At 43.8% G+C, this 27950-nt stretch overlaps 2 long non-coding RNA genes across 13 annotated transcripts in view; one reads left to right on the top strand and one right to left on the bottom strand.

The window, feature by feature from the left end:
* LOC107052867 overlaps positions 1 to 27950 on the top strand; it is a 55358-nt gene that overhangs the window by 12055 nt on the left and 15353 nt on the right. For 6 of the 11 annotated variants that reach the window (XR_006938944.1, XR_005858788.1, XR_005858786.1 and 3 more), the window contains exons 4-10: positions 957 to 1063; positions 6455 to 6627; positions 12639 to 12803; positions 14037 to 14109; positions 22654 to 22762; positions 23748 to 23834; positions 26046 to 26145. This is a non-coding gene — a long non-coding RNA (uncharacterized LOC107052867). Of the gene's footprint in view, positions 1 to 956; positions 1064 to 6454; positions 6628 to 12638; positions 12804 to 14036; positions 14110 to 17162; positions 17358 to 22653; positions 22763 to 23747; positions 23835 to 26045; positions 26146 to 27950 lie in introns of all 11 variants that reach the window. The other 5 variants (XR_005858789.1, XR_005858787.2, XR_005858784.2 and 2 more) reach the window with 3 other exon arrangements.
* On the bottom strand, positions 887 to 26902 carry LOC107052869. Of its 2 annotated transcripts, XR_003074376.2 has the most exons (6): positions 26286 to 26902; positions 24163 to 24275; positions 22938 to 23166; positions 10803 to 10858; positions 1905 to 2009; positions 887 to 1083 (listed from the first exon to the last, which is right to left on the bottom strand). It is a non-coding gene; the product is annotated as an uncharacterized LOC107052869 (long non-coding RNA). The 2 variants fall into 2 exon arrangements; XR_005858792.1 differs by having other exon boundaries at positions 22938 to 24275.

The raw sequence follows: 27950 nt of genomic DNA on the forward strand, positions 1-27950 counted from the left end.
TTAGGCATAGATAGGCAGGGAGCAGCAGTTATGACAGAAGCTTTAATAGATAGGATCATTTTCAGCACAATAATATTAATTAGCAATTGCAATAGAGAACATGAGGGCAGGTGGAGCACTTTCTGTCAAGGTATTTTTATAAAGAATTGGTATATAAACACCCATTGTAAATACATTGTCCTTGTCAGGTATAATAAATGCCTTGGCACGTACCAGCCCTTCTCACAATGGAAAGATAATTAAAGACACAATTGCACACTGCTGTGTTTCTCCCAGATGCTAACTGTGTCACCAGAGAGATCTAAACAATTATGTTTGGAAAACACTGTGTAACTGCTAATAGCCATTTCCAAAAGGCAGACAGCAGATAGATTATGAAAACCACTGTGAGTACTGAGTCAGACATGAAAAATATAAAGAAAAAATGTATTTCTGAAGCAAATGTGGAAATGTGAAGTGGCAGTCAGGTGCCTAAGCATTCCGGAGGAACTGAGACCTCCAGCTTACTGAAGCCAAATTCAACCTCAGCCTCCAAATACCATATTTACGTATTTCATAACCTTTATGTTTTCTTCATATATATGTTCTTCTTAGAAGCTTAGATAAGAAGAGCTGAATCCTGAAGACATTACTCATGGGAAATTTCTATTCATGTCATTGAATATTCACTACTGATAGTCCTACTAATAACTATTACGAAAACTGTGTTATATGACCTGTTGTATTTTATTATATATAACACATATCGTACATTGTATAACTATATTACAGGTCTACATTACATACCTGCAATATTATATTCTGGTAATTAAACCAATTAAAGTGCAGTTATGATCTCACTAAACCCCAGAAATATGAGATGTCAATCAATTCCCTTTTTATCTAGATGAAAAAAAAAAAGAAAACGTTAAGTGTTCTTATGTTCTTATGTCTGTGTTTTCACTTCTGACACATAGATAAACACAATCCAGAAGATGACTGCAGAGGGAAATGTGACCTGCATGCACAGTCTCCACTATGAAGCAAACTGTTGCTGGACACGTACGCCTCTTTAGTTCCCACGGTATGTCTGAGCAGGCTTTTCTGTCAGAAAAGGTAGAAATGTAAAAATTTAGTAGTATTGCATAGTTCTTACAAATACGGTATAAGCAATACACAGCCATCTGTCCAGTATGTAGGTTTTGCACCTCATCCCTCAAAGGACACCAGAACAATGTAGATGAGCCAAAATACCTCACTGTGGTCACATGCCTTTTTCCCAGGTGCTGATGTCCCTAAACTGGTCCCTGCAGAGTCAGCAGGCCCAGCTCTCCCTCTTGGCTCTTGCAGGTTGAGAGATGATCCTGAATTAACTCTTTTGAAGTTACCCAGGACTACCGTGTGCCTGCCTGGAGCATGACATTATATTCTGAAATAAATATACTTGGGGCAGAAATCTTCATCCTACTCGAGTTCTCCCACAGTTCTTATAGTGGGGGCAAGATATTGGGCAAAACCCAGTTGCTGGGAGCTTGTTTCCCGGGGCTGAGTAATGGCAATTTTGGGGTTTGTGCCTTGTATTAAAAAGAAGCATTTGCTACAGCTGTGTTCATGATCACTAGAGGATGCCTAAGAAAGAATTCAAATTATGCAGAGAGACATCAGAGGAGTGGCAGTGACACAGGATTAATTCAGCTGGGCTATGGTTCTCACACTGACAAAGTGTTTCATACAATGCCATGCACTTCGTTTCATGCAGCACTGGTCTAGTTCTGTTCCAGGCTGCTGGGGACAGCACCGTGTTTGTCTGCAGAGCATCTGCACTATCATCAGGCCTTGATCTCAGCTATCATCTTTATGGGGGACTCTAAAATAAGCAGTAATAATAATTAGGATAATATCAATGACCAACTAGTGATAGTTACCTTTTAATATGCTCCAGAAAAGCTCCACACTTCAGTTTCAGCTCATCCAGAACTGTTTGTATTTGTATTGTCTTTCTGATGGGAGGAGAGTGTCAATGCCAAGAGCTGGAAACCACGGGGAGAAAAGAATTGTGAACTGATTTTTCTATTGTGCCCCACAAGATTATGATCAGAAAATGAGGAAGAGGGGAAAATGTGGACAATGTTGTTATTACTAAAATGAAAGAATTTGAATGTAATCATAGCAGTTAGGGAAATGTGTTTTTAAAGACCTTGAGAGAGGTCATAATGAGAGTTTACTTTGTAGATCTAACCACAGTTTACAAGACCATATGCCAGTTCCCAATGGTGACCATAGGGAACAGCAGGACACCAGTAATTTTCCAGATGTGGCTTTCCCCCCCTAGAAAGAGAATAAAACCAGTGAGAAGAACTGGAGTGACCCAGCCTCTGAACAGCTCTACATCTTTTGTCTGGGATGCCATCATGAATAGTTTTGGCTGTTGCCTGGTAGCATCAGGATAAATTCTTCTGCAGTGTGACTGGGACCACAGTGGAGAGGGAGAAAATCAGAGAGAGATAATAGGACCAATTCTATAGAAATGTCTTTAAGCAACAGGGCTGAAGTGCACATACTGTGGAATCTGATTCAGGTATCTGATCAGCATTCAAGGTTCCATTGGTACTGTGGGTGATGGTGAGGGTTTTGTGTTCCAGCAAGGCATTGCTACCTCGTGAAACGTGCCAATGTAGAGAAGGTCACAGTCTAAACTTCTGCCCTTTTCTGTAACTTCAGTGAATGCATGCATACTTGGCCCACCTTGGTCAGATTCATCCACCCTCTATGTTGGGTCTCAGCATTGCTCCTATTACACTGCAATGTGACCACTTTCCTGGTCAGAGCTCACCAGCAATGGGACAGTTCACATGGGACTTTGTGGAATCACCAGATCTCCCTTTTTTGTTTAAAGAGAGCCCTGGCTGGAGTAACATTTCTTTAGGAGAGGACTTATAGGAAAAGATATCTTGACGACGGTGGAAAAATGATGTTCAGCAGGAAAGGAACGTCTGGAGTCATTTGATCTCCTCTGCACAGTGTTCTTACAGCCTTACACCTTTGATCCACGCTGCTCTTTACCTCTGTCTTACATGCTTTGTTTTCTGGTTTGTGATTGACATCAGCCTGGGGAATGGAACTGTCACAGATGACACAGAGGTTTGTGATTTCACCAGTAACTGATCCATAACTTACTGGCGAAGGTTAGGGAGCAGACTAAGATCCATCAGAAGAAGCCAAGTGCCTCAATAACTTCCACTCTATAGATGCTAGCTGAAGTCTAGGCATTATTTGTACCCTCAGTTGTGGGGAACATACTGTTATTTCCATGAGAAAAGCATGGCTCATGATAGCCAAATCTTTATAAGGGAGAAAGGAGTGGTATTTCCTAATGAGCTGGAGACAGAAGGAGGAAATTTTAGTCAGAGACACCGAGTGGTCATCTAAAGGCAATGATTCATCAGAGGATGCTAAGGCCTCCTTTTGCTTAGTCAAACGAGTGCTGCCTGGCCACGCTGCAGATCATGACAGGAGCTGCTGAGTCAAACAGGAGAGCAGCCCCGGCCGGGCTGTGCTGAAGAGAAGTGTGCTGCTATACACATTACTAAGGATTGGTGGAGAGTCTTGGAGAAGAAAAGAAAAAAGCCCTCGTGGGAGATGGTCTATTTTTAATGAGCCCAAACCTCTTCCACAAATTAAGTGAAATATTTTAAAAGGAAACAATATTACTTTGGTTTTATTTGTTTCAGCTACTTAGTTACAGCTCCACGTGGACACAATTAATGGAGGAAATAGAGTATTTTATAAGCCCAGGACTCTAAGATAGATATTTTGTGACCATGTGAAATTCTTTGCTGTAATCACCACACATTCCTTGGGAGAGGGCTGTATATTGCCGAAAATTATTAACCTCACTTCCAGAAGGTTGTGTCTAGTCACTGAATGGCAAAGGTTACAAATTGTCATGGCATTACTCAGTGATGAATTTTGCCCTCTGATTTTCCTTAAAGTCCCTGCTGTCCATTTCTGGCTCAGGTCCATTCTAATTCTGTTCAAAATATTCCCCTGCAAGAAAGAGAGAAATGACCTTTCCACTGAAGCTAGTTTTATTTCCCAGATCCCTTTCAAACTCCCCACTGTGACTTCACGTAAATCACCTGGATGTTCAGCACCTGATTTCTCCATTTTTTAATGGAAAGAATATGATTTCCCCTCTATTTGCCCATTTACATGATGAATTTTTCAGGACAATGAATCATCTTGTTTGAGTAGTATCTAACACCAAACCTTCTGATCTCTGCTGGCCAAAGAAGAAAAACAGATCAAGGTAAAACCTGAGGATGAATGTTGTGGAGATGAAGAGTTTCGTCTGTGCCTTGCCATGCATTCTTGGTGTTAGAAACAAAGAAGAAGTCATCCTTAGGAAAATAATGGGTTTTTATTCCTCTTGGGGCTTCCTGAAATATCAGAGACAGGATCCATAAAATACCAGGTCTGGGCTTTCTGGCCGGAGTGAGTGTGACAGCAGGGTGTGATTTCTGGATTTCTGAATGGAGACAATTGATCAGTTCCTCAGATGATACAAATCTATGTGCTTCCTTATCCAGCCATCCGCTTCTCACAGGCAGACCTCAGTATTCTCCTCTTTAGCTCTCAGACTGGCTTTGCTGAGAAGATTTCATTGCATCAGGCTATTACACGGAGGTAAACATCATCTTGTGGATGCAGTAATCTGTGCAAATATCCTGATAGCTAAGTGCAGTGGTGGAGTAAATAAGCAAACAACCCCAACACCCCTTCCCCTCTACCGCACCAATAAATATAGTTTACTGTACACATCACTCTTTGGGACCACGTAGGGGTGGTGTGAATCCATTAGCAGGGCAAGGGTGAGTGACTTCTGACTTCAGCGACCCTTAAAGTTAATCCAGCATTGTAGAGGCAGAATTAAATGTGATGAGCTCAGAAAGTGTGATAAAACCAGATTTAAGTGCACAGCTGGGCAGCAACCTATAAAGGCAGAATTTAAAGCCATAATAAAAACTTTGTAATCTAATTACGACGGCAAAGTTAAAGGTGAGCTATTTGCAGCATGATTCACATGTACCACGGCTAACCTCTGACATCTTGAATATATTATGTGGTTTCTTCACTACAGGAGTAATTTTTTAGTTTCTCTCTCGCACTACATGGTTCCCCAGGTTTTATTCTCAGCACTTTGCAAAGCATCTGCCTTCCTGTGTTTCTCACTTGAGGCCTCTCAGGGCTGCTTGTTTCCAAGCTCTGGGCACCCAGCACCCAGGCATGCAGGCAGGCCTTGTGGCAGGTGTGCATGTCCAAAAAATCACAGCATGGTCCAAGTAGAAATCACAGCAAGAGCAGGTGTATCCCAAAGTGATTTTAACCTATCCAGTCCTCATACCATCAGGGGGGAGGATGGAGAACAGGATACAGGCTGAATGCAGGATATTATACCAGGCAGCCAGCTCCTATTGAAGCTCATGCTATCATGTCTTCATTACAAGTGGCACCTAATTAACACCACCTCAGATATGCAGTCCCCTCTCGGATTTCCGTGCTGGCTTTTCCCAAAACCAAAGCAATGGGAAAAACAGCTCCTTGAACTCTGCCCAGTTTTCCTTCAGCACTTGCAAGTGCTGCTGGTAGACAAAACTCCCTCTCTCTGTCTGATGGGGTTCAGAGTGCTCTTGCTGGGACACATGCTAACAGCCTTGGGTCCGAGTCTACCCTCTTTCACCAGAAAAACCACAAGAGGCTAAATAATGTAATATAAAGGTCATTTTCCTGGGTCCCATTAAGTGTCATCCAACATCCAATTAGCACTACATATATGGGGGTGTAGCAGTGAAGTCTAAACAAGTTTGCTCAGCGTGGGAACATTTGGGAAGCTGCTTTTCACTGTAGGAAAAGGAAATGGGAAGTTCACTCCTTTCCTTCAGCCAGCCTGTGTCAAGACAGAAATTTCAAGTCATTGAGCAATTTACCCTGTGTATTAGTTCTGACTTCTTTTTTCTACATATCCAACTAGCACAAAATTTTCAGAAGAAAATCTCTTTATATGTGGTCTGATAAACTATGCTGTCATTTTTGAACTAATAGAGCTTGGTGGCATTTTATAAATCAAATTACGTTTCATTTTGCTCTGTTTTAATTTAGCCAAAAAAGTTTCCTTTTAAGTCTGATTGACACCAAGCAACATTCCTAGAATGTTCTGCTCACAGTTGTTATTCGTGGAATTGTTTGTGGAATCAGCATCCCAAAATAAACAATGTCCTCCTCCAGTGCCCTAGCTGATGAGGCCCCCAAAATACTTGCATTTGTGGTAGTGGACCTAGTATTATTATCTAAAGCAACAATGAAATACTTCCAGAAGAAAAAAAAAAAAGATTTGTGTATAGATTGAGGTTTTCCCATATACGCTTCTGTTACTCCTGAGATGACTTCATCCCAAACCCCCCTTCTCTTTGTACAGCCACACAACAACAGCACTGGGATAGGATGCTCCATGGGAGACAGCAGCTTGTAAAAGCAGTCGGGGTCTACCAGAAAACACCACAATAAACACCACAAAACACAAGAAGGAGCCCGCCAGCTGCAGAAAGCCAGCAACAGGATCAAAAGAGAAATGTCCCAGGTACAAACAAGGTGAGATCCTACTGAGCCTAAGCCAGCAGCCACCCACTGCGTGCTCTGGTGGGTTTAGAAATCCCATCCTGTATGGCAGCTCCTGCATGCCTGAGCTCACTGACAGAGTAAGGCAGCATTTAACACCCTCAGTCTGCAAGGCACAGACAGGAGATGGTAAATACCTTGATAAGGAAACTGGAGTGAAAATACCAGCTTTAGGCAATCCAGATTTTATCAGGGAAGTATGCAGGGATGAGTAAGTACCTGACATGCAGATGTACCTATGCGCAGTGCCAACAGTCTGCCAGTCCGCACATCTGGCCTTAGGCATCATGCTCACATTTTCACACCCATGTGATTTTGGGGTACATTGTGGGGGCAGATTTTTGCATGGGGTTCTCAATTACACAGTGGTAGTGCCCAAAACGAATCTGCATCTCTGTCTGGAAGCACCTATAGATTTGACACCGGATAACTACTTTTTTGCTATGAGAAGCTGCTTGGCTTCATGAGGCTAATTACTCTGCTTAGCAATGACATGCATTTCACAGCATGGGAATCCACATGTGACAGGTGACAAAAGGATGCTGTAATTGAAGGGCTCATCAAAGCGCTGAAGAAATGAATTCCTGAAGAAATGAATATTGAGTATTACTGTGTGAATGGGTGGTGTCTTCTGGTCCATTGCTGTTAGTTTGGGATCTAGACAAGACCTGTGCCTGGTACCATCATAGTCTCTGGAACATGAATCATGGATTCTTCCTCGGGGTGGTGCTTAGTGTGGCTAATGACAGCCATAGGAAGGAGAGAGGCCCAGGAATGGATAAAGAATAAATTGGCTGCACTGTGCACAGAGAGGGCCAAACAGATGTTGGGCCTGATCCAGAGTCCATTGAGTTAATGGAAAGGATCCCTTTGGTTTCATTGGACACTGTATCAGACCATTACAGCTTCTCAGGAAGTGGTGGAGACCAAGGGTAATAACTTGTGGTGACTGGAGTGGTGTGTGTTGCATAGGTGTGGGCTGTGAGGTTTTCATGGTGAAAACAGATGGGTCTTCAAGACCTGTCCATTTGGCCTGGGAAACCTTCCTGCCCTACCTCCCCCACCTAATGGGAATCAGTCTCCTGCGGTTTTGGTCCTCCAGCCAACATTTTGGTATGATTTCATGCAGAAGTGCCCTTCTCCCTTCTGATTTCCACCTCCTCCTCAGTGAGGTTCCGGTGTGATCGTGAGATGTTCCAGACCAGTGACTTGAGCTGTCCACAAAGAAGGAAGGAACAAGGCCTGCTGAGGACTGTTCACCAGAGAGGATTTTTGTTGTAGACCAGTAAGAAAAATAATGTAAAGCAGGTGTTTCTGCAGTTGTGAGACATTTATAAAACCAGTGTTGTCCAGCAAGACTCCCACTCACATTCTCATCCACGTGATATGGCAAGGCCTCACACAAAGGACTGCAAATAGAAAGTACCTCTTTGTACTAGTTGGCTTGGGGCTTGCACTAGGGCCCCTCTCCTCTTCTGTTGTCTGTGCTTTTCTGTTTATTTAGGTGTGTGCCTTTGTTTCTGTTTTTACATTTAGTACAAGTAGAAAGGAAATGGGATTTTGTGCAGCTTAGGAGCCTAGGAGCACACCATGTTTGGAGTATGGGCCTTTATTTGTCCTCATACCACAGATGCAGGTGTTTGCAGGCCAGATCCTCCACTAGTATAAACTGCCCCAGCCTCCAGGAGAGCTCCCTCCATCTGGCCGATGCATTTGAGGAGGTTTGTGATATCCAGAGGTGCACTTACAGGCCACACTCAGGCCAAGCTGGTCTCATAAACCTCCAAACAGGAGTGAGAACTTGTAGCTGAGTAGCAGCAGCCATTTTCTCCCAGTGGCAGCTTCAGGAGGAATGGATTGATTGTTGCATACAGAAGTGCATCAGCAAAAACTAGAAGCTGTTTCATTCAGGCTTGTTCATTCACTGGAAATGCAATTTTGGGAACAGTTTAGTTTAATCTAATTTATGCCATCTTGGAGAGAGGTGAGGAAGAAAATTATCAGGGTAATGTCAAGTCTTTTCTCAGGACAGACCCAACGAACACAGATAGCTTTTCTCCATCTCTCTTTGTCAGCAAGGGAAATCCTCACTGTGGAGTGAGATTGACTACTATTACTGAAGGATAAATCTTTGTATTTCTCCTGGGAGAAACTCTGCTCTGAATGGGGTTTGTAGTTCACAAAGGCTGTGTAAACTAGCAAACTTTGCTCAGCATTGGGACTACTATACTGATTTATTCTAATTGAAAACTCTCCATCGTATTTGAAAAGTCATGGCTGTCAGGCTAAGTCCCCAATAACTGGGAAAAGGGAAACATCACTCCCAATTTTAAGAAAAGGAGAAATGAAGAACTGGGAAACTACAGGCCAGTGAGCCTCACCTCTGTGCCTGGGAAGATCATGGAGCAGATACTTTTGGAAGTTATGTTAAAGTACATGTCAGATGAGGAGATGATATGAGAGAGTCGGCATGGCTTCACCAAGAGCAAACTGTACCTGACTAGTCGGGTGGCCTTTTATGAGGGAGTGATGGCATTGGTGGACAAAGGCATGGCATGGCAGGGAGGCTGGAACTGGTGATTTTTAGGGTCCCTTCCAAGCCAAGCCATTCTATGATTCTATGAAGGCCAACCTCAGTTTCCCTTCACAGTACATCAAGTTCCTCATAATCCACATCTGTATTTTCAATCATCCATCAGCAAAGGAGCTACTCCCCAGTCTTTCACTAAAGCCTATCAGTTCTTATACAGCTGATCTCCAGCTGTATTCATATAGACTTCCTTCCCCTTTGTGTGCACATTACTGCCAGTGCGAGCAAAGGGATTCACACTGGTGGTGGTGTGCACACACTGCAGTGGTGCCAATCTTGGCTTGTGCTGAACTGGGTTTTAGGTACACAGCAAGTCCGAGTTGTGACTCTACAACAACCAACATCCAAAACATAATCTCTCACTCTTCATGATAATAACACACTTCTAGCCCTGTTTTAAAAGGAGCTGGCACTGAAAAACACCACTGAACTTTGTGTGTGAGCTAAGGGTCAGGGTACAGCTGGGTGAATTTCCTAGCAAAAAAGTTTTGCAGCATCTTGGCAATTGTACCAAAACACAGCTAGAGAATGCCTGGGCGCTGTCTTCCAGTCCTCTTTTTAACCATACTGGCTTGTTTACGTTTGGGTGGTAGATGGGTGGATCCCTTACTGCAGTTTTTGGCTTCTATCTGTCCACTTGGATGTCAACGTAAACTCCTGCAATTATATCATAATCGAGTCCTGCTATAGGAAACGATTAGTCTGCTCATTTTCCATAAATACTGGCTGGCTTCACCTGGCAGTGGCTGGGAATTGTCATGGCAGATATAAAAACCCAGAGAATATGAGGATTCATAACTTCATGTGAGTTATGGTGTTTCCCAGGTGACAAAGTCTAACAAGACTATGGTATTAAATTTAGACATAAACAGGATGCCAGAGGAGAAATGTCAGCTTTTAGACAGGGATTCAGATAGATGTAGCGAAAGCACAGGTATTTTGACACAAGGAAGTCAGGAAGTTAATTTCTCATTAAAGTAAGCCCCACTCTAATGAAGGAATTGTAAAATTTGAGATTAAAGTTCAGAAACATCCAGGCTTTATAATTATATAGCACTTCCAATTCCTACCTTTCCACTACAGCAACCTTTGCTCTTCTGTACCCGCTGGTTCCAGTGGGTGGAAATGAATATAAAATGTAGCCAGCATATTAACTTCAAGGCTATTTATTCTACAAGTGAGCTCTAATTCCAAATAACACTGATGCCAACTTTTTTGTATCCCCCGGGACTCAGGCATACAACACTTTCCTCTACTGGAGCTCATCATTCCATAACTCCAGAAATTGCAATATAAACCTTGGCTACTATGCACACTTCAACTTGACAACACAGCAGTGATCTGGGATTTTAATTCAAGCAAATTTGAAAGTGGATTAGAAATGGAATCCAGCTGCATCTCTAATAGTCAAAAGAGAAATTAGCAGAACATTGGAGCTGAAATGAGCTCTGTCTTTCTCTTAGTTTCTCCCCCCCCTCCCCCCCCCCCCCCTTTTTGCTTCAGAAGGGGAAATACACAGACCAAGAATACCATAATTAAAATGTCATTTGTTCCTTACCTTGGTAGAAGCTTTCACCAGCTGAGTACATCTCAGTTTCCATCCCAAGCATTTACCTACAGCACAGGGTTGGAGGAGGAGGGGTTATTACTTGTTTTAAGAAATTAGAAATCAGAGGCACGCACAGTCTGTCTGTTTTAGTCTTCAGAAAGCGTGTTGCCAGGCTCTACAGGTTATACATCATTAGTGCACAGAGTGTCCAGGAGAGCCCAAAGCTTGTGCAGGTGTGTTGGCAGAGCTCACACCACTTCCCTCCCTTTTCCCTCTCCACTGCGCTTCCAGCAAGCCGATACTTGAAACTCAATGCGGCAAAATCGCAAAGAGCTCTTCTGAAATTTGTTAGCTCGAAGCTCACCCAGCAGACGTGACTGTGAGATGGCGCATGGAACCTGGAAAGGACTCACTGGAAAAACAAAACCATTGAGTCAAAAGCTTAGTGTGTTTTTCCATGATCATATGAAAAAAAAAAAGCGCATGTGTGTTTTTTTAAGCACTTTCAGATATTAGAAGTTTAGTGAACACAGAGACAGTTTCTTCTGTTGCTTTTTTTTCTTTTCCCCTGCCCTTGAACTTTGGGAAGGACTATAGGGAATATATTTCAGCCCGTTTTCAATGACCCATTCATATGGTGGTTTTATTTCAGCTTTTCCCAAAAGGGAACGAGCTTTATTCTATCTCTGCTCCTGGCATTAGCTGCTATTATTTGTGCATCCCACTTAAATAATCAATACAGTGGATGGCATCTGAAAATAATTAGACACGCAGCTCTTCCCTCGCTTCCAAGACAGAGACAGAAGCTGGGAAAAGAGCCTTTGCATATTCAGCACTTGTTAAAGAAATGAAATATAGCGCTGTGTGTTATTACTGTATCCTGAAACCTGGGCATTCAGCAGCAGTTTTCTTTTGGCTCTGGCCACACAGCACCTGATCACAAAGCTAATCATCCTTGCTGTCTTTCCTAGCTGTGTTAGGTAAGTTGCCTCGTCTGCTTTTACTGCACGCCAAAGGGTGAGAACTGTCAAACGGGTCGCAAATGTAACAGCAGCAGTCTGTGGCCTCCCTCAGGGAGGAAGGATCTAGCTGTGTCCAGTATCCTCCTTTGTTCAGGGGACAGCACCACAGTTGCATTTTTACAACCAGATGTCCTGGCCCCAAGCAAGAGCATGGTGACAAGTGGGTGGCCTGTGCAGGGCGTGGGATCTGTCTGTAGTATGGAATGAGACTCTCCAGTGAAAATCGTGTTCAATCTTAAGTTAAAATGGTGAGGCTCCGTCTTTATACTACTCGTGGCAAAGTCACCTTTAGATACTCATAGGACTGTCACTGCCAAGTGACCTCATTCAGGTTCTCCATAACCTTATGGAGTTCTATCAGCCAGGAAAGTAAATGAGTCATCTCACTTTAGAAGATATTTAATGACTATTTTTGGAAGTTTGTAGCTTCAGCCTCTCTTCTTGTAATGGCTAAGATGAACCACTGGCACGATCCTGAGCGTTTTCCCTCTGGCCTCCCCAAACAGCAGCTGCATCAGCTACCAAGGCTAGGCCTCTAAACTGAGCAGGTGGCAGAAAAAAGAGAGGCACGGTGTTGCCAGGGCAAGTTGAAGCTGCAGAGTAAGGCTTTCTCTTTTTGGACCTTCAGTTCTGGAGAAACTGTGCAGGACTGTCACAGTGGGAACTCAATCCTGGCTGTGGCCCTAGGCAGTGCCTGTAATGCTGCTTTTACTGATCTTTCCTAAAAGTTTCATCGTGGCCTCCACTAAAGACAAGGAGAGAGGTGAGGTGGACCCAATGTGGTCCTTCCCAAATATTTAATGTACAGTGTTCTCTCTTTCAGTGTAGAGCCAGGAAGAATGACATGACTGCAGCCAGGAAAACCTATAATGTCTGCACGGGCTAAGAGCTGGACTTAGGAGTTTGGCAGCAGCCTCCCCAGGAATGAGCTGAGGACATCAAGCAACTCCCTGCTCCCAGCTGCTGGGTGCCACCAGAGCTATTTCAGGTATCTAGAAAGCAACCATCACAAGTGAGCAGTTTTTTTTTGCCGCTCCTAGAGGGTCTCTTTTATCTCCTGATGGAGGCGGCCAGGAGAAGTGTTTGTTCATGGCCCGCTCCATTGTCCATCCCCAGCTTTTTTTCCGTGACAGTACATTGTTTGTGAAGTTGTTTAAATCCTCCTGCCAGCCCCAACAATGCTTCACACAAACCCAGCATGTCAGGAGCTTCCAGACCACAGAAAAGCCAAGCCTGCTCAGCCCAGTACTGTTTGTTGTGAAGTGTTTGCACAGTGATTAGCTCATGCACGGACATACACAGCCGCAAATCTCTAGGTTGTCTCACAGCCCTTTCATTCAATTAAGTCTGTTGACTTAGTCTCATTTTGAGCACTAACTGGATTTAGATAAGGCAGTGGAAACCAAAACATCAATTGTGTGATTTCTGTCCCAGCCAGTATGTAGATCTGAAGGGAATGTTTGTGCAGGCGATAATCGGTAGTGCAGTGATTAGGACCAAGTCATTTCATGTAGGCTTCTATAAAGTAAAAACTCTCTGCTTTAAGTACAAGCACGGGCAAGAGGGAAGTAAGGGGAGCTGTTTCCCTCCACAGACTCCTTCTTCGCCTCGCTTAATGTGCTGTGCTGTCAGCAGCAGCTGGCAGCGGAGAGGTTGTGGTCTGTCTGAAGAAGCAGTCGTGGTTGGGCTGGGGCTGAGAGCTCCCAGCAGGCAAAGGGGCTGTGCTGGAGCCCAGCTGGTGTAACCGAGACCACTCCTCTGAACCTATAGGTACGGAGATGTAATCATTCAGGATTTAGACTTTTATTTTTTTGTCTGCAGGAGACGAAGTCATTCCAGGATAGTTTCTCCCCACAAGGTTAAATTTACCTTCAGTCCCTGATGAGTTTGAATTACCAAACTCAAACTAGCTTTCCTCACACATAGGCATGGGAAGAGGAGATGCAGATAGCACAGACTTACCATCTCTGCTCTTTAGAAGGCAGGTGGATGATACTGCCCTGTATCAGAGTGGGATAAAAAAGCTATTCTATTTGCAAGCATACAATTCTGTGATGCCCTCCCATTTCTTCTACTGTTCACACACTATAGTGAAAAAAAATTTGGGAAACATATACATCATTACATATTTGCCAAATGCACATTTCAGTGTGTGACTTTTTTGGTCACATTCTTCTTGTAATTGGGAACATTGTTTGTTGGCATTCCTGATGTCCTGCAGATCTTCAGCAAGAATCATGGAGGAATGGTGCAGGAAAAGCTATCCTGAAGATGTTACTTCCTAGGCATACAAGGTAAGACCACTAGAAAAGATAGGAAATATTGTGGCTTTCTTCTTTCCCAGAGTAGAGAGTATTTCTTTCCCGCATTTTCCTTTTCCTTCTGACATTAATCTGACGTGTAAAGAAATCGTTCTAATTTGTTGCTTTTTGACAACTGCTGAGGGAAACTGAAAGGGGGACAAATACATAGCAGTTGTTCAAAATGATGAACCGGGTGCAGCTTTGAAGCCCTTATTCCTCCAAACAATAGAGCTTCACCACTGAAGGAATGCATTGCTTCAGAGAACTTTTCTTCCCAGTTCCTCCACCCTGCTTGTTTTCCTTTAGAGCCATGCAGCTCTTTTCATAGAGGTAACATTGGAGACAGTGTGAAAAAGCATTTATTGAGAAAAGTGCTGAGCCCATGCGTACACCATCGGGTAGGGATGGGGAGGAGGTGCTGAGCATTTCATATCACTGCTCCTGGTTTGGAATGGGAATCACACTGACCAGCCTCAGCCATCATATTATGTGCACTCACAGCCATGCTCCTTATTAGACCTTTCTATATGGAGGACATTTGCACATGGGAAGAAGGTGTTTCAGAGCATTCAGACACTGCTCAGTATTTCCATCAGTGACTTGGAGGACAGAGTGCTTTTGGCTTTCTTGCGTCAGCGTATGGCAAGAGCAGCAGAAGTGCATCATGCACTGTAGGCTTATGGTCTCACTCCCTGTGCAAACACTTTCAGCCTCTGACTGCTTCTGTCACAGCTGCTACCATCAGAAGCAGGGCAAACAGTTAACATTCACTTCCTCTGGGCTGCAAGGCTATGGCTGCCGCAGTCCTGTCACACAGCGGTGCAGATCCCTATGACATGGCTGAGCAGCAGCAGAGCTGTGCCCGACACAGGGCTCTGCCCAGGCATGGTGGATTAGTTGCATATGCGGTGTGCAGCTTTGGGACTGAGCAAGTGGCTGTGTGTATTGTGTACACACACACAAACACTTAATTGTTGGCAACCTAAGATATATTAAAAATCTTCTAGTAGTGATGAAAGATGGCATCCTCCCAGAGTTTTGCATACCTGTGAGCTAATCAGCCCTTTGTGTGAAAGCGTAGGTGGGGACTCTTCTAACAATACAAAGTTGATTAGCTCATCATCTTGGCTTTAGAGGTATACTTTGGTGCCCATCCTGCTTTCAGAGCTAGGAATAATCCGGCTTCAATGCCATCTTCTTATAAGAAAATAAAGGAGAGAATGTAGTTTTAGGGCTTGGTACTCAAGCCTGTTTCTCAGTACAGGTGTTGAGTGGGTATTTGCCCATTATTCACTGGTATCAATCTTGGCCTCAGGTCTCCTTTGGACAACTGTTGAAATTATATATATATATATATATATATATATATATGGCATAAATAATTTCTATTTTTCAGCTATTACTTGGAATAACATGCTGGAAGATTAGATACAAGTGATTCACAGTCAAACTGAGGATGCATCAACAGAAGTCTGTTGGTCACAGTTCCTTTAAATCTGTTAACAGTTTGGATGGCGGAGCAGACAGGGCTCTTACAGTAGGCTAACACAACAAAATAGACAGGAAGGTCTCACCTATGAGTGGGGAAGGGAGTTTATTTTAAGTGTTCTAAAGGAACTTTTCCTCCATGAAAAAGAAAGCGCTTAATCAAAATGCACATAGGAACCTGGTCATGGTACTGACAGTATGCTACGAGAGCTGTTGGAGGACAAGTTCCAAGACTACCATGTGACACTGTGGCCAGAAATATATTTGCTATTAGGAGAGATAGTGATTGTACTTTCTGTGTGGAGATCAGTCTGGCACTGGAGAAGCACAAAGCACTGATCCGCACTCTGTACTTCAAGTAAAGGTGTAAACACAGGAGGAAGTCTGGAGAATAGCACAGCTGATTTTAAAAAATGATCTATTAGGAATTATTTTTCTGCTAGGTTTGTTTAGTCTAGAAAAGGCTGAGGACAGTTACGAGAGACTTCACATCTGAGGACAGTAGCTGAAAGGAGCATAAAAGGATATGGTGATCATTGGGTATATCTGCATGGAGAAGATCTAATTGGCTTTATTTGCAGCAAAACAGAGGAGGTGAGAGTTTAGTTAGGAAAGCTCTATCCAAGGAAAGGGAAACGATAGAACTGATGGGCCAGGGAGATGTTGGGATCTCCATCACCAGGAACTTTCATGAGTTAAAATTGCAGGCACAGAGAGATACAGAAGGATCTCTCCAAATCAGCATGAGTTTGGGTAAGCTCATTCTTCGGAGTATGTTGCTTTGACACCAGTATCATGTTGGACTGAATTTTGGTTGGTAAAATAGTGTTCTGGTAGGTGGGTATGTTAGCACAGAAAATGTTGATAAGACAGGAAAAATGATATTGTTAGAAATAACAGCCAGAAGTTTTTGGTGTTCTACTTAAAAAATACACATGTAAGGAAAGTAGCTCCTTTAGCAAATTATATTCTTTCATTAAACAAAATATTTAGATGGAAAAATTTGCAATGATCTCTGTAGATTATCAGCACAGAAGAATCATTAGACATCTGAATTGCAATTGCTGATACTGGAGATGATTGTTTTTTGCCATTTGGGATTAAGAAGAGAGAACACATTACCTCTGTGTGAAATGGAAAGACAGGTAATGAGATTGTCAGGGAAGCCTGGGAGTGGCTTCACCTGCAAAAAAAAAAAAAAAGGCAGTACAAATATCCAGAAAGGCTCTGTGCAATGATTTGTCAAACTAAGAGGGAAGCGGTATCTTTCACAAAGTCAAAGAAGAACTGCAGTTAAGGGGTGAGAGTCAGAAAGCCAACATTCAAATCTGCTAGTTCTGAAAGGCCTGCCCTTACTCATATTCAATCCAGGAAACTGGTTCGTGGGATGTGAAACTACCATATGTTTTTGCAGATGCTACGAGTATGTATGCTTTCCTTATGTATATATGCTTTACACCCACTTTTGAAAATGGGTCAAAGCCTTGCAGTCCTCCAAGAGAAAAACTCATGAGAATGTACAGATCAGTGATGCTGTGATTAATGTTTCTGGACAGTAATTTTGCATTCCCCTATTGAGGACTGGAAAAACAGAGAAGAGTGCAAAAGGAGATCCATGCTGAAGATGAAGGCAGACACATCTGCCTGGCTGTCAGATTTCACACCAAAAAATTGGAAGAAAATTAAAAAACGCAGGCCAGATCTAGTCCTTGCTCTGGGAGTGCAATCAGCTCTGAAAAGATCCTACACAGGTATTTATGCTTGGCGTAAAACCACCACCGAAACTCTTCTTTCTCTCTGTTCTTGCTTATATGATACAAATATGTAAAGTGAATACGAAGGAATGAGGTCTTCTGGTTAAAATCATCTTGGGTTTGTAGCACTTGAGTTAAGAGGCGGTTGCAGTGTCCATCTCTGCCTGCCACAACTCACTAGCAGCCCTTCCGAACATTTCAAGTCACAGGCTTACAGCTTAAATCAGCAGTACTGCAGGGTGAGAGAGGGGGGGACCGCAAATGCTCAGCAGCTCTTTTCCCCAAAAGCATGGGAGATTTGTACCCTGGCACCATACTTCTGCCAAGCATGGAAGATGAGCTACTTTCAACATCGTGTTGCTCTTACATTTAACTCTCCAGCACAAACAGCCCCAAACTGCTCTGGAGTAGGAGAAATATGACACTACCAGTTGGTTCCACATTGCCTCTTAATACAAAGCACAATACAAATTGCGCTGTTTGTACTCCATTACTCTGTTCCAAATTACAAGCCTTATCTCACAGGAAGCTGGGGACAGCTCTATAGTTTTAGAAACCTCATGGTAAAAGGGTCATTTTTTAAATATAGTGTTTTCCAGAAAGGCTGTCTTAATAATATAGTGATGTTTAAATCCTCTGCTTCCTTTAATGCTATTTTCAGGTTGTTTTTTTCAAATTAAACATTAGGCTTAGCAACATGCAAGCGATGTTAGATTAAAGGGACAAGGCTTGGGTTTTCCATGTCTTGTTTTCCATGCCGTGTTTTCCATGTCTAGAAATAGCTATTCCCTGGGTGGGACAGGTGAATTCCAGCAAGGTTATTGTCACTGAACTTCTCACAGCTTTCTGTATAGTGGAAAGAGAGAAGTGACTGGCTGCTTTAAGAAAAATCCAGCCAAAGGCACTGGGCCACATCCTTTTCAGAGATAAATCAACATTGTCTGAGTGGCATTTATGGAACCATGACTATTTTCACCAGGATCAGACCTTTTACATATGGCGAGGAAGTGGTAAGGATCACAAAGGGAAGGAAAGATATAGAAGCACTGCAATAACTGCAGAAAGCTATTGGGTTTTCCTATGGAACTGTTGTGATTTTCTCTAAAGAATTAAAGCGTGACTTTCTCAGTGCTCTTTCCCTTTAAGAAAACACACTGAGCAGCACGTCCTGATAAGACAACAAGCACAGATGCACAGAGGAAGAATACTGATGTTGTGAAGACACAGGCCCAAAAGGCAAAATGTCTGGATTTTATTTGCAGCTCTGCCACAAACTTCCTGGATGATCATAGCCAAGTTACCCAGGTCCATTTTTTTTCAATCAGCTTCCATGCCCTTTCTGCTTGTGCATGAAGCACACGTTCACCATTCAGGGCATTGAGGGATTCAGATCCAGAAGCAGGCAAGAGCTTCAGAGGAGCTGTGCTGCTCCAGATTGAAGTCCACCTCATCTGATGGCCCATCCTTGGCAGCTGATGGAAGTGGGTGTCCAAGGAGGAAAGCAAAAGCAGGGTGAGCGGAGCTGCATACATCCATGCTGCACCTTTCCAGACTCTAGCCACACCAAGGTGTGGGGACTTCCAGAGCAATGAGTGGTTTGTATGAAGTTAGCAACCCTCAAAGGATTTGTAAACCTGGGAGCATGAGTTGTCCAGGATAAGCTCTCAGGGCACCTTGGGAATTTTAGCTTCCTTGGAGCCCGACTCAGCAGTTCTGTGTCAGACCCTCTGGGTCACACAGGGCTTTTGTTGCTGGTACAAAGGAGAGCCTTCCCATCGCTGTGTCAGCTCCCCGCCTCTCACAAGGAAGTGATGCTGCCTGCCAGGGAGTTGAGGCTAAACACACTGGTGTTTCCTCATGCCTTGGAAGGGAAGTCTGGAGTGAATTACTGCTGTGATGTATAGGAACTTTGCCAGCACAATGCCCTGTAATAACAGCTACTTTTCCTCCAGGTCATTAAGTTACAATTTTTTTTTGTACTCTTGCTCATGACAAGTAGATCCTGAGTTTAAAGAGATGTTTTTCTCCTCTTTCCTTTTTCATGATTTACTAAATATATTTTGCAGGTTTTCACCCTTCATGGCAGTGTATCCAAATTTCCCTGTTCAAATTGTCTTCTTCCAGATCTTTTCTCGGAGCCAAAAGGCTATAACCAGATAACTAACACATCTGTGCCCTGTCTTCGTGGCTCTGAGAACTAAAGCATTAGGAGATCTTCTAAGAAGCACTACAAATGATGGAACTGGATTCAGAATGAAGGAAAGTCTATCTGCTCTCAGAGACAGTCTCACATTTGCTTTGTCCTTGCCCATCCAGCCACGAGCAAGCTGCAGCCCAGAAGCCACAGTGCTGCATTAGGGTGGTGATGGGTATGAGCTTTCCCTAAAGAACTTGCAGGCATTCATATGCCTGTGCTCCAGGTGGTGTTAACATGGCTGTACAGCCTCAGCCTGGAGATGGCTTTTGTCCAGTTGGCGGAGAAGGGGACTGGATTGACATGCAGCTGTTTGCATCGGCAAGTGTAGACATGCCCAAATTCTTCTAGCATACTACTGGAGGGTACTCAGATATTACCGTGATGAGGGCAGTCTGAGAACTTGTTTAGACCAGAGTATGGTTTTCAGTGGCAGTTTTCTGGCTGATTAATTGGGTGACTTTGTGCAAGTCTCAACTTGCTGTTGCCCTATCCAATAAATGGGAATAGCAGCATTTGCCTCTCTTCGTAAAACACTTTGAGGTCTACGGATAATCCGCCTCCTTTTTCCCACCCATGATGATGGGACCAAGTGGAATCTTACAACACATTGAGTTTCTGTGGTCTAGCATTTGCTAAGCAATTGAAAATGACTCTTTGGCTTGACTTTACATCTGTGAATGCCATATGATTTCTCATGGAAGCTTGTAGTTTAAATCAGGTCACTACACAACAAAAAGTGCATGGGATTAGGAGAGAAACTGTAGTAGTCATCAGGACTGTACAGATCCGTGATGACCTAAGTGTCCTGCCCGAGGCACCCTGCAAGTGGTAACCACACATCAGTAATCTCATCAATAACCTACAATATTTTGTGGTTCAAAGGTCTGCAAACATTTACGAGTGGAAAACTCTAAACATGAGAAGATTACTCCTGAATGCCACATTGCTTTCTCCCTTGTCTAGTAAGCTGTGTATGCGGTGGGCGCAGTTAGAGAAAAGCTAGTTTAGGGATTTAGAGATGTTCTCACATTATAATGTCCAACATTATGTTGCGGAAAACTGATTTTTAGGACACATTTTCTCCTTTCCTTGGGTCTTCCTTGACCAGGAATGTTTTCTTACATACTGAGTGTAGGTCCATTCTTAGATCTCATCGCTAACAGATCCCAAACAGATATGTTACTGAGGTTTTGCTATTTTTTACAATGACCTGGAAGAACACCTAAATCCTGGCAAATAAACTTTACGGATGAGTTGGGAACTGAAGAGAGTAACGGGTTACAGATGCACACAGATCCTCCCAAAAAAACACTGCAAGGTTGTATGAGCCTTAAAAGCTGGGATACCAGCAGAAATTTATATCACATGCCTTGATCTAGTGAGCTTACAGAGGAGAGGCTAAGGGGTGGCTTGATCGCAATTTCTAAGCGCTCATCAGAGAAAGAGAAATGTGGAAATGAAGCAGATATATGCAGAAATCCTATAGCTAAAACTTAAGCTGAACATTTGTTACTTTTTTTGTGGGGTGGAGGGCTGGCAAGCAGGAGTAATAGCTAACTTCAGAGTGATGCTCCAAGGCTTCTTTAATAGGTCCTGTAGTCCCCAAACAGATGGGGGCAGATGTTTAAAAATATAAGTTATAATTCAAAGAGGAATCAGCTGGAGGGTGGTCAATAGCCTTTGCCACATGAAGTAGCAGATTATGTGGTCTTCCTGAGTTAGTGAATCAGTTTATGTTTTGGATTTCTTTAGCCAGAGTAACATAAACGACTCCATCTTCACATCTTGCTGTGCACTGAGCAGAATTAATACTGGTGGAAGTCTTTTGAGAAGGAATAGCATTTAAAGACTCTCTTGAATCCAAATAGCTTGAGCTACTTAAGGCAGCTTCTTTGGCCTCCTTTCCTTTACCAGGTCATTACGTGATGACAACATCAGCGTTACCTATAAGCATTTCTTCCTTTAAATTAGAAAAAAAATACAAACAACACAAAAAGAGGCCATCCGTGAGTGCAGATGAAAGGCTGCTCTATGAGCTGCTGAGATTTCCCAGAGCTGCGCTTAGGGTCTGTTCCTTGGATTGAGGACAGGGGCGTGGGGGTACTCAGCACCTGGCTGGACTGGACCTTGTGGCTGCATATTTCATGAGTCCTATCAGATACCATCTGTCCATACACAAGCCATGTTTTACTTATAAAGTAAATTACATTACACAGGCTATAATGTACATTTTCAAAGGGGACCCACCTTAAAAACATTTTGTTTAATAAAATAACTTAATTAGAAGAGAGCTTCTGGCTGATGTGGTTGAGGCTGTGATAATTTTTCCTTCTCAAATCGTTTTCTCTGTTTATTATACTTAATTATAGTGTAATTATGTATCCATCCTTTAGGCAAATTATGCAATCAGAAAATATGAGTGGTTCATTTGCCACTGCATTTGGGACCAGTGTTTACATCCCTAGTATAAAATTATTTCTATTATTTATAGTATATACATATATGCATACATATAAAAGATGTTTACACAGAATGAAGCATCGGTGTAAAATTTTTATTGACAGTCATTTTTTCATCATCCACCTAATTCATTTGTGGCCTGCTAGTAATGAAAACATCCAAAGCTCAGAGTAGTAAAATCTCTACAGCATAACAAAACTTGCACAGCTGACGAACCTAGAAGTTCCTTAGTTTAGCTTTAATTTGGGGGTGGATAATTTAGGGCATTTCACTTTCTAATTTTCTGGCCAGAATTTGTTAGCACAGTAAGAGAGAAAGGAACCCCACAATATTCACTTTTGGGCTGTAGATTTCTATTCATGTCATGGTTTCAAACTAACCTTTTTGTACCATGTGCTCCATGAACTTTATACCCATGGCAACGTTGACTTTTAAAGACTAGGTTTTTCTTCCTATTATTTTTCTCAGAGTTAACAGTTTGTGTTTGAACATAGCCAAAGATGAAGACAAAAGCCTGAATCCTGAAAAACCTTTTGAGATTGATGTTTTCTCCTTTGGAAAGCTCTTAGCACAAATTCAAACTGGATTCCCACTCAGCAATTTCATCTACTCTTCATTATTTTGCTTATTTTGCAGAGATGGGGCTATTCACACCACAGCAAATGGGAAGGGGAAGAAAACGTGGAGAGATTTAGTCCAGTTCTGTTGGCATCAAGTGGACATGTTTATTACAGCTGGCAGAGAGGTGAGTTATCTGTGCAACATGGCAATCCTGCCTGTCACCAGGCCAACCCTACAGCTGATGGAAATCTGGGTAACTATTTGATCTATCCCATTTTCCCTGTGCTGGGGAGCTGGTCCTACCTCTCCTACTGTCACTCATCTGCATAGTGCTCTCCACGGGTGTCTTGCAAACATACCTTTGCAGGATATAAAAGGCCTTGACGTGGTCCAGCTTCCACCTTATTCCCTGCAGGCAAGCTGGTGTTATTATGAAGAGCCAAAGTTTTTCAGCTGCGTAGGCAAGATTGAATTTTGCCACACCACAGTGAAGGGCCAGGACCTGCCTGGGGAGTGCTGGGAAGGTCGAGGTTGAGAGATGGCACAGCTGGGTGGGGAGAGCTGCAAATATCTGCATGGAGATAGAAACTGGGAGGGAAGAAATAATAAGATTCCCAATCATCATCACCAGCCCTGCAGCTCCCCTCTGCAGCCAGTGACCTCAAACATCCTTTCCATCTCCTCACCCTCAAAACACAACCACTGACCCATTCTTCTCCCTGGGAATGGAGCATTCAGATGAGGTCTTTTCTGAGGGCAAGGTGCTACCCCAGCCAGCTTGGAATAGTGCTATGGAATGGAGAATCAAAACCCAGATCCGGACAGATATGTCACGGTAACCTAAGATCCAACAAAAGGTCAGGAAGATTTTCAGAGCCAGCAAAGTTTCCCGAGTGGGTACTGTTGCTTCATCTCAACTCTCTGACCCACCAGGGAGGCGCTGGTCTGTGGCCTTGGCTGGAAAGTCCTTGTGCGCGGGAGGTAGGAGATGTGCTAACTGCTGCAGGTCTGCAAGTATGCAGTAACTATGCAGAGCACCAGAGGACCACAGCAGCAGCCACTGACTCAGTCCACAGTGAGCAGGCATGTCCCCAGAGTGGGATGAGGTGGGAGTAGTAGGTATGTAAGATGTTTTTGTTTTTTTCCTGATGTTATCCCCATTTTCCCAGGTCCCAGCTTCAGACAGTTGTCTGCCATCTGCTTTGGCCAGACACCAAGACGCTAGCAATTGGCTGGCATTGCTGCCATGAGCAAAGGTACAGTGCTATGAGCTGTCTGAGCCTTGTCAGTCTTTTCCCGCAGTGATTTTGCATGGCATGAAATAGGCTGGGATTCAGAGAACGGCTCTCTGTCTGATTGGCCTGCTGTCAGAGGAGGATTTATCCATTGTAGTCTCAATTGCTTTTTTATGTGTTGCTTGAAAGGGAAGGTTTGAGACAATATTTGTTGGTGCTTTTCTACTCTTTGTTTTGTAACCCTTTATTTTCTCATACTTTGGTGGGGTTTTTTTTTTTTTTTTTTTTTGGAATACATATCTAAAAAAGCAATATAATAAATGCCTAGCTCCTAGGAAACACTTTCCACCTGTAATACAGTTTGCCTAAGGTCAGGCAGTAGTCTGAAGGTAGGGCTCAGAGTCAGATTGTCAAGTCCTTCATCCCTTCCATCCTTTCTTAGTTTTGTTTTCCCTTGCTTTCCTAGAGAAAAATGAAAGAGGGGGGAATCAAATTGAGACTGTGAGCTCCAGCATCTGTGTGAGGGGATTCTGTAGCCCAGTGTAAGGTGACTGGTCTAGATGTATTGGCTGCTGATTCTTAAGGACCTCTTACTACAGAGTAAACTGCTTCAGAAATCAGCCTAAGAGCTGATAACCCACAGCTCTAAGTGAGAACAAAGGTCACTGTTCCTGGGATTTAATGAGTTGGATTTCAATTATCAAAAATGGAGGCTCATAAAGAAAAGCTGATATTTTTATATCTTGCACTACTCCAGTGAAAGCTGCACTCAAGATCAGGGTAGACAGAAATGATACATGGGAATGAGATCTAAGTGATATACTTTTAGAAGCCTTTGGAGGATCATATAATGCACAAACCAAAGCCAGGAGTGGCTTGTTTTGATGTGCGGATCCATGCCATTATCAGCAAAATGAAGTCCGTGCATCCCGCCCATTGGCATGTTTGCACAATCACTGCGAATCAGACCAATCTAGCAAGGCTTACATGAGAATTTTTCTCTCCTGCACATGCTCTCAGGAGGTGTTAATGTTATGCTGAGGAACTGCGTTCATGGACTGGGATTATTGTGTGAAATGCAACGCAGTCGTGTAGCAGAGAAAATACTCTCATCCCCATCCTTAAAATGTGTGTGTCTGTGCTGCAAACAAGCTCAAGTCTGAGAGGGCTTCCAGACAGCTAGTGTGGGGCAAGAGAATCACAGAGTGACCAAGGTTGGAAAAGATCTCTAAGGTCATCCAGTTCAACCATCCACCTATCACCAATATTTCCCACTAAACCATGTCCCTCAGTACAACATCTGAATGTTTCTTGAACACCTCCAGAGATGGTGACTCCACCACCTCCCTGGGCAGCCCATTCCAGCACCTGACCACTCTCTTGGAGAAGAATTATTCCCTAACGTCCAACCTAACCTCCCCTGGCACACCTTGAGGCCATTCCCTCTCATCCTATCACTGTTACCTAGGAGAAGAAGCCAACTCCCACCTTGCCACAACTTCCTTTCAGGCAGCTGTAGAGAACGATAAGGTCCTTCCTAAGCCTCCTCTTCTCCAGACTGAACAATCCCAGCTCCCTCAGCCACTCCCCGTAACATAAGACATGTGCTCCAGACCCCTCACCAGTTTCGTTGCCCTTCTCTGGACACACTCCAGGGCCTCAGCATCTTTCTTGTAGTGAGGGGTCCAAAACTGAACATAGTACTCAAGGTGCAGCCTCACGAGGGCTGAGTGCAGAGAGGCTCCTTGCGATGCCTCAGCCCGAGAAGTCTGGCCCAATGCTGCTTCAGCACACACTGAGCTTCCGGCTTCTGGAGGAAGCATCACATCAATATCTGAACTGTCACAGTTAAACCCTATGGAGTAGCTTTCTGTTCACCTCTTCAGTTTTCATGTCAACGTGCCATTATGTCATAAGGAAGCAGGTGGATGCAGAGCAGGAAGAGTATTTGGACGCATTAGGCAATGGGGTTTAGTTCATCCAGCTCATGCACCCCCACCACTACCCTCTGAGATCATGTGTCAGTGTCTGCAGCTACTGAGGACCATTCTGAGAGCTTCTCATAAGTGAGAAGCAGAAGGTAGGTGGCAGAATGGGCTTTGTTTAGGTTTATTAAACTTGCATTTTTAAATCACCACTTCCTGTCCCAGTCTGCAAATTCCTAAAGCTGCAGTTATAAATTATTGCTCCAATTCCAGGTGGGTTCACAGATCTTTCTGCTCCATCCTATAGACAGAGTTGACACCTTTCACCTCTGGAGAAGGTTGGAACAACAGGCATCTAGCTGAAATCCCATGTCACCAACTAGAAGCAAAATACACCTTTCAATCAGGTATGGGACATGTTTCCTAAATGCTCTGATATCTCTGATCCTGTTTACTTTGTGAAACTGTTACTTTGCTTAATAGAGGGAAGAGGTGCTTTGACCATGTAGTAGGCAACATCATGTACAGTTTAGATTGTTTCACTCACTCTCTCATCAACAACAGGAAAGTAGATTCCATTTGGCTTCCCTTGATCTCTTAGCCCTTTGCTACAAATGCAAGGTCAAAAGCAGCTGTAGAGCAGTAGACAGTACCCTGAACTGGGCTGCAGAGTTTTGAGGAATGCCTCTACTTGTGGGTGACACTCCTTCACATCCAGGTCATTTTCTTATTCTGCAGAGAAAAGGGATAAGCACACAGTAAATCCCTGCCAGGAAAGGACAGTTATTATCACTGGATCTACAGATTCCACTTTCCCTTCCTAGGAGACCCTGGTTCCGCTCCAGAAAAACCTGAGGACAGGGATTATTACATCATCATAAGAGCAGTGCCGGATTCTGTGCCAGGGGAGGAGCAGCCCTGGCTGTACATACAGGCTGGGAGTGAGTTGCTGGACAGCAGCCCCACTGAAAGGGATGGGGGCTCTGGCTGGCAGTAAGTTGTACAGGAGCCAGCAGTGTGCCCTGACACCAGGAGGGCCAACTACACACTGGGGGGCACCAGGCCCAGCGCTGCCACTGGGTGAGGGGAGGGGCTGTCCCCTCTGCTCTGTGCTGTGCGGCCTCATCTCCTGCACTGGGTGCAGTCTGGGTCCCACAGCACAAAATGGATGTAAAACCATTTTAGAAAGCATCCAAAGGAGGGATGCAAAGATGGGGAAGGGTCTGGAGGACAAGGTGTATGAGGAGTGCAGAGGCCCCTGGGTTTGCTTAGCGCAGAGCAGAGGAGCTGAGTGGAGGCCTCATGGCAGCTGCAGTTCCTCACAGGGAGTGGAGGGCAGTGCTGAGCTCTGCTCTCTCACTCTGCCACTCCCCAGGGCAGTGGGCACAGACCCAGTACTGGAGCTCAGGGAGCATCTGGGCACTGCTCTCAGACATCGGGTTGGGTGGAGCTGTGTGGAACCAGGAGTTGGGCTCAGTGATCCTTATGGGTCTCTTCCAACTCAGGATATTCTGTGATCCTATGATTCTATGATTAGGGCATCTCTCATCGGGGAAACACCACCAAAGTCAATGCCACAGCATTCATCTAAGCAGCTCCCCTTAAGGCAGGGCAATTTCTGCAGAAGCTACTTCAATCCCCAAAGAACCCTCATCTCAGTGACCGAACCACTTTTTATCCATATTGGTGGCCTTCTTTGACAGAAAAGCTACCAGGAAACCTGCACCAGAGAAACTACCATTTGTTACTATTCCTCTACGTCAATTACTTGGGCCTATTCAGACCTGCACCCTTGTTTATCAACTCTTGGCAAGCACAGTGAGGTGGTTAAAGCCCTGATGCTCAAGTTTATGACTTAAATCAGTGGGATTATTCATGAGGTCAGAGATAACCATGTGCTTTTATAGTTGGCTGGAATGGCGTCTAAAGCTGACAGCTGCGAGTCAAAAGCTCTGAGTCATTGGGTCCCTCCTCACCTTCCTGTGTGACCAGTCTACCTGTGTCTGCTTCCTTGGCTGCCGCACAGGGAGGATGACAATCGCTTTTATCCGGTGGTTACTTTCAAATGGCCCTAAAGGCCTCTTTCAGTCTGCTGAAAATTCAGTAGGAGGTGGACTAGCGTGAAAAAGACAGCAAGATATTTAACTAATGAAAGCGCTGTAGCTCAGGAAAGCTGTAACATCCTTTCTTCCTGCCCATATTCACACACAGC

The sequence above is a fragment of the Gallus gallus genome, chromosome 3 (assembly GCF_016699485.2).
Source record: "Gallus gallus isolate bGalGal1 chromosome 3, bGalGal1.mat.broiler.GRCg7b, whole genome shotgun sequence".
Taxonomy (NCBI): Eukaryota; Metazoa; Chordata; class Aves; order Galliformes; family Phasianidae; genus Gallus; species Gallus gallus.